Source organism: Misgurnus anguillicaudatus, chromosome 12 (assembly GCF_027580225.2).
Source record: "Misgurnus anguillicaudatus chromosome 12, ASM2758022v2, whole genome shotgun sequence".
Classification (NCBI taxonomy): Eukaryota; Metazoa; Chordata; class Actinopteri; order Cypriniformes; family Cobitidae; genus Misgurnus; species Misgurnus anguillicaudatus.
In genome coordinates this window covers 16,766,030-16,772,029 of record NC_073348.2, presented here as the reverse complement: position 1 = coordinate 16,772,029, position 6,000 = coordinate 16,766,030, and positions in this window count along the sequence as shown.

Here is a 6,000-nt window from a genome sequence, read left to right as displayed (position 1 = left end):
GAGAGTGGGGGGGGATAAAGGTCTGACATCAGGTCCCCAGGTCAAGGAAGCTAGAAGACAATAAACGTGTCAAAAGTATAAAGCCATGGCACTCATCTCATTATATGCTCATTTAAACTAGATATATAGTTTAATAAAAAATGTATGTTACCAGCAATACATCAATTACAGCCTTACTATAGTGATTGTATTTACTAGCTGCTGACCACCTTCAAAAGTGCATAACTCACATGTAAAAATCATTAAACAATTCCATAAATGTTTCTTAGTTTAAAGGAGCATTTCACCCGTAGAAACATTAATCTTTATTGAAAGTGTGTCATATTTGTAGTCAAAATGTAACAAACATTTCGAATTTGGTGCCTATTTGACCGAGAAAAGGGGTGTTTATAGTCTCTCACCCCCTCAACAAAGTTATTGGACTTCCTGCTTTCAATGATGCAAAATGATGATTTTTACATCATTGAAAGAAGGAAGTCCAACACTGAAATCTGTATTTCTCCTGTCTCAGCGGAAACTGAGGAAATTATGCACGACCATTCAAAAACATGACTGGGGTTCTAATGATACAAAGCTTAATGTAAATGGGTGAAGTGTCCCTTTAAAAAAGCTTTTTATTTTATAAACTTTTTGTTATTGCACTTTAATTGTAAAGATGTTCCTACAATAAAAAAACAACTAGTTTGAGATTTGTATTCCCTTGTCGTTTTTTAACTATACTAGAATCCTCCACCTCTCCCCGCTGTAAAAAAAAAGTAACTTTTACTCTGAGTAAAGTTAAAATGACTTACTTTTTACTTTTACTTGGGTAGATTTTTAGACCAGTAACTTTACTTTTACTTGGGTAAAATATTATTAAAGTAACTATACTTTTACTCGAGTACAATATTTTATTACTCTTTCCACCTCTGCTTTGGTGTTTCGAATCACTTCATCACGTGACATGGATGTTTCGAATCACATTTCGGAGCAGTGCTTCGAAAAATATACGTTTCAGGATCTCAAAACAGTGTCAAAACGTCAGTTTTGCGTCAGCCATCTCTAACTATAATTAGATTGTATATACACAGGAGAACACTTTGCACATTTGGACTTTTAACACACTTGAACTTTTAGATTGTTTTAGGTTTGGTTTTCTTGTATTCCTTTCTTTTAACAGTCTTAAGTTTTAATGTGTTGTTTTAAGTTCATTGTGATCTTTGTAAATACACTTATTTAATTTCATTTCACTTGTTTGTCATCTTTTTAACATTGTTTTAAACTCACACAGTAAGATCTGATCCCTTTTAACTATTTGTAACTCAGCTGATAGGGCTGATCGTTACAAATGTATGCCTGAATTACAACAGCTTCCTGTTTAATGGTGAAACATCACATTTTGCCAGATTGCCACAGACAAGCCCTTCAACGAAAAGTCAAGATCTTCGCTATTTATCATCGCCTAGGGCTTAAGATCAGTCTGACCAAATATAATGACGATTAAATCTCTATGTGCAGTAAATCACAGCGTAAAACATGGCATTTCCTGCTGCCTCTAGGTGGCGCTATGATTGTAGTTGAATATTGGCATTGAAAAGTGTTCAGGGCAAGACTCTTATCAAACATGTGAAGCATGGGGCACATTGGACATTGTATGCCTGAGTTAGAACAACACCCTGTTTCATGGCGAAGATGCCGAAATTTATCAGGCCCCCAAGGACACACCCTCCAACGAAAAGTCAAATGCCCCGCAGTTTAACATCACAAAGGCCTTAAGATTAGACTGACCAAATGTGATGATGATCTGATAAAATCTCTATGAAGAGTTTGTTAAAGTATGAAGCCTGGAAATGGCAAAATTTGCACAGAAATCACAGAAAGAAAATTCAAAATGGCCGACTTTCTGTGGTATTTAGAGCTTGGTTCCAAGGGACCTTTTGTAGGCCTTGAGGTGATAGATGACCCTACCAAATTTCGTAGCGGGAGAGCTGTTCTCTTGAAATTTTGCAGGTGGCGCTATCGAGTCATTTCTAAATACCCACTTCTGACGCCTATATCACATGTAAGTTTTCGAGCATGTTTAGGCCCTTAAAAATGCGGTTCATTTTGGAGAAGAAGAAGAAAAAGAAACTGAGGGCTTTGCACCTATAGTGCAGGCCATTCTGGCCTGCTCCTCGGTGCTTGGGCCCTAATAAAAATACCAAAATAATGCAAAAATGCATTATGTTTTACCATTTACTGTTTGAGTCATTATATTTTTGTCCTTAACATTCAATGTGATTTGTTACAGAAATGTCATGGTGGGCATTCAGGTTTTACTATCATCCATAAGGTTAGTGTCACATGTGCTGTTAATACTCTAAACTTGAACTTTAATGGGGCTAATGAATTCACTACTGACAAGTATGCACTCCGCTTTATTGAGAAAAATGAAAATACAATAAGAGCTGACTCGCTTGCCAGAAAGCTACAAAACGATAACCTTACTGACTTCTAGAAAGAGGTTAAAGTAATGAATAACTATAAAACTCCCCTACTAATAGCATGGAACGAATATTTGTATCTATGGTCTTAAGGAGATTGTGTTTTAGGTACACTAGCCTGATTTCATCTGTATGTTTTTTTATTTTTATTGATGGGTCAAAAGCATTTGATCGAATTGATCATGAAAAATAGTTTCTAAAACTGTTGGAAAGAGGTGCTCCCATTTTTTTGAGAGAATTTTAGTGTGTTGGTATGCTCATCAAACATTCCAGGTTAAATGGGACTATGCTGTATCTGCTCCATTATACATTATGTCAGTAACGGAGTGCGGCAAGGAGGATTTTTGTCACCTATACTATTTAATGTTTACATGGATGACTTATCAAATCAGTTAAATAAGCTAAATACAGGCTGTCTTGTGGGCAACACTATTGTTAATCATTTTATGCATGCAGATGACCTGGTCTTGCTCTGTCCATATAGTGCTGGGCTGCAGCAGATGCTGAAGGTGTAATCTCAGTATGGCCTTGATCATGATGTAAAGTATAATGCTAAGAAAAGCCATATAATCAAGGCCGCCTTAATGCACGGGTTTACCTGGGCTGAAGCCCAGGGGCCTCCCATGTTTGCGTTCATGATTAGCTGAAAAGGTCATATTGTTTTGTAACTTGTCAGGTTTTCTGTCAATCACTTTAATTGCACGTTACATGGCTGCTGATTGGTCCGTGGTAACTTGCCGTGAAATAAAATATGAGACGTAAGAAATTTTCTATTCCGCGTAATGTAATTAAGTGTGCAGAGGCTTAATCTGTTACTTTTATGCAACAATGTTATGTTGGCTGAACAAATAAGTTTTTATTAAAGCTGACAAGACAACTTTTTGTTAAATGAACTAGATTAAATTAAGTTCACATTGTTAAATTGTTTTTTTTTTTAAATATAACAACATGAAAAAAGTAAGTAAAATTGGCAAACGTGAAAGTTCATTTTTTTTAAGTCAATGGGACAGTCACAATCCTCCCAGTTTTCATCAAAAATACCTAAAAATGTATTCTAAAGACAATCAGAGCAATTGATGGTTTAGAATGACACAGGGGTAAGTGATTTATGATAAAATTATCATTTTGGGGTGAACTGTCTCTTTAAAGGATAATTCCGGTATTTAACACTTTGAGTCTCATTTCTGGTTTGTTTTGGATGAACTACAGTGATGGACACAAAAATTTTCAAAACTGTGCTACTCACCGAGTGGTTCGTGGTGTTCGTTGATGATTAAAAACAAGTTGTGTAGCGAAATACAGTTTCTGTCGTGTTTTATTTGGCATTTTGTAAAATTCCATTGACTTCCCTTGGAGGACGCATTGCTCGCTGATATATCACTCCGCCGCCGGGAAACAGAAAAGGGTCTGTTTACTTTCAGAAGAAATTTTTCCCATATTTGTAGGGCTGACATTCGATTCGTGGGTTGACATTCGATTTTCAGTTTTGAGATTCGAATATATATATATATATATATATATATATATATATATATATATATATATATATATATATATATATATATATATATATATATATATATATATATATATATATATATTTATTTTACAGCGTTAATGCAGAGCTTTTGCCAAGCAGGAAGTGCGCTTCACGCTCCCGCTCTATAGGTGGCGCAGAGAGACCAACATCCATAGCCAACAGCACTAGTGGAAGAGATCACCTCAAACGGAAAGCACGCTTCCTGCTTTGGCATTCACGCTAATAGTGTTGTAAATAACGTTCAGTTTCTTGCAAAAACTGATTGATTTGCTTCATAAGACGTCAATATGTCACACGGAGTTATGGGGGATTACTGTTGTATTGGATATATATGCTTTAGCTCTTAAAGTGTGCGGATCTGTTGACTTGCATGACGGAGCACTGGGGTTTCTGCAAAATATCTTCTTTATTGTTTTGCTGATGAAAAAACATATTGGATGGTGTAAGTGTTTTAAATAAACTTGATTTTGAAAGTATGCTACCGTTTTATTACAGTTTGTTGGACTACGTTCATTCATGCTTCAGACTCAAATATAGAGCGGAAGTATATACGCGGTTGTGAGGTATCTGAAAAAATAGTTCCACTATAGCAAATAACACGGATTGAAATCATACATTGCGCCAATATATTTGTTTTTGATCATCAACGAGCGCCGCGAACCGCTCGGTGAGTGGTACAGTTTTGGGGATGAACGTTGAGTGTTGTTTTGGTGACATGTTTGTGCATGGCCGTTGACTTCCATTCTGGAGCAGTCAAGAGACGCTTCTAAATCAGTCGAAAAGTCAAGACACGACCCATTGTCAAAATTTCTGTGTCCATCACTGTAGTTCATCCAAAACAAACCAGAAATGAGACTCAAAGTGTTGAATACCGGAATTATCCTTTAATACTGAATTCTCTATCACCAAATCAGTTAAATGAATATATTGTGTGCTCTTGTACTTATTAACCAGAATTCTAAAATATCTAAAATAACCTCATAATCACTTTCATAATCATTTTCTACTGGAAAAATGTCTGCAGATGTTTCTCATCAATTCAGAACAGTGTTTTATTTATTAAATAACATAGACAGTATTATGTAAATAATTGTTTTCCTTAACATTCAACAGGGTAAGACAGACCATGCTATAACTGATTCAACTTTCACTGCTTGATTATACTCTAGACCAGTGGTTCCCAATCCTGGTCCTCGAGGCCCCCCTGCCAGAAAGTTTTGGATGTCTCTTTATTTAACACACCTGATTTTACCATTTTTGAAGTAGGCTGATAAGTTGAATCAGGTGTTTTAAATAAGGAGACATCTAAAACTTTCTGTCAGGGGGGCCTCGAGGACCAGTATTGGGAAACACTGCTCTAGACCGGCTCTCCTGATTTTGCCAAGTGGTTGATGTCCTCAGGCCAACATTATGTTGACCCTAGGACAACATTTCAATCAACCAATCAGATTTCAGAAATAAGATTATAGTTTGTTTCTTTGTTTCTAGACCATTGTTTTTTACTTATCATGTCCCTCTGATTTTAGGGTTTGGTTATGGTTAGGGTTGGGGTTTGGGGTAGGTTTAGGTTTTATTTAGAAAAATGTTGTCCTTGGGACAACACAATATGTTGCCCTGAGGAGATCAACCACCTGGCAAAATCAGTTCGAGCGCTCTAGACCAATGCTGACATTTAAAATAATAATATTCCAAATTTTAGGAATGCACCAAATTTTTGGCCATCAAACAATTGGCATTTTGACACACAAAAAAGAAAAAGCTGCATAAAAAAATAATAACATGTGCCAACCTGACTCAATGTCAACTAAGTAGCATGCAAAAACCCTTTTGCAAGCAAATAAGTGTCCACCAACGTGTTGCAGATAAATGACAAATGTAAATATATTAATAGAAGAAAAGATGAAAAGTAATTGTAGATACTTACTGTGCACAGTAAAAGCCTTTCTGGTGTGTACTGGAGTAATAGTCCCTATCCCTCTCTCTTTAATACTATATTTA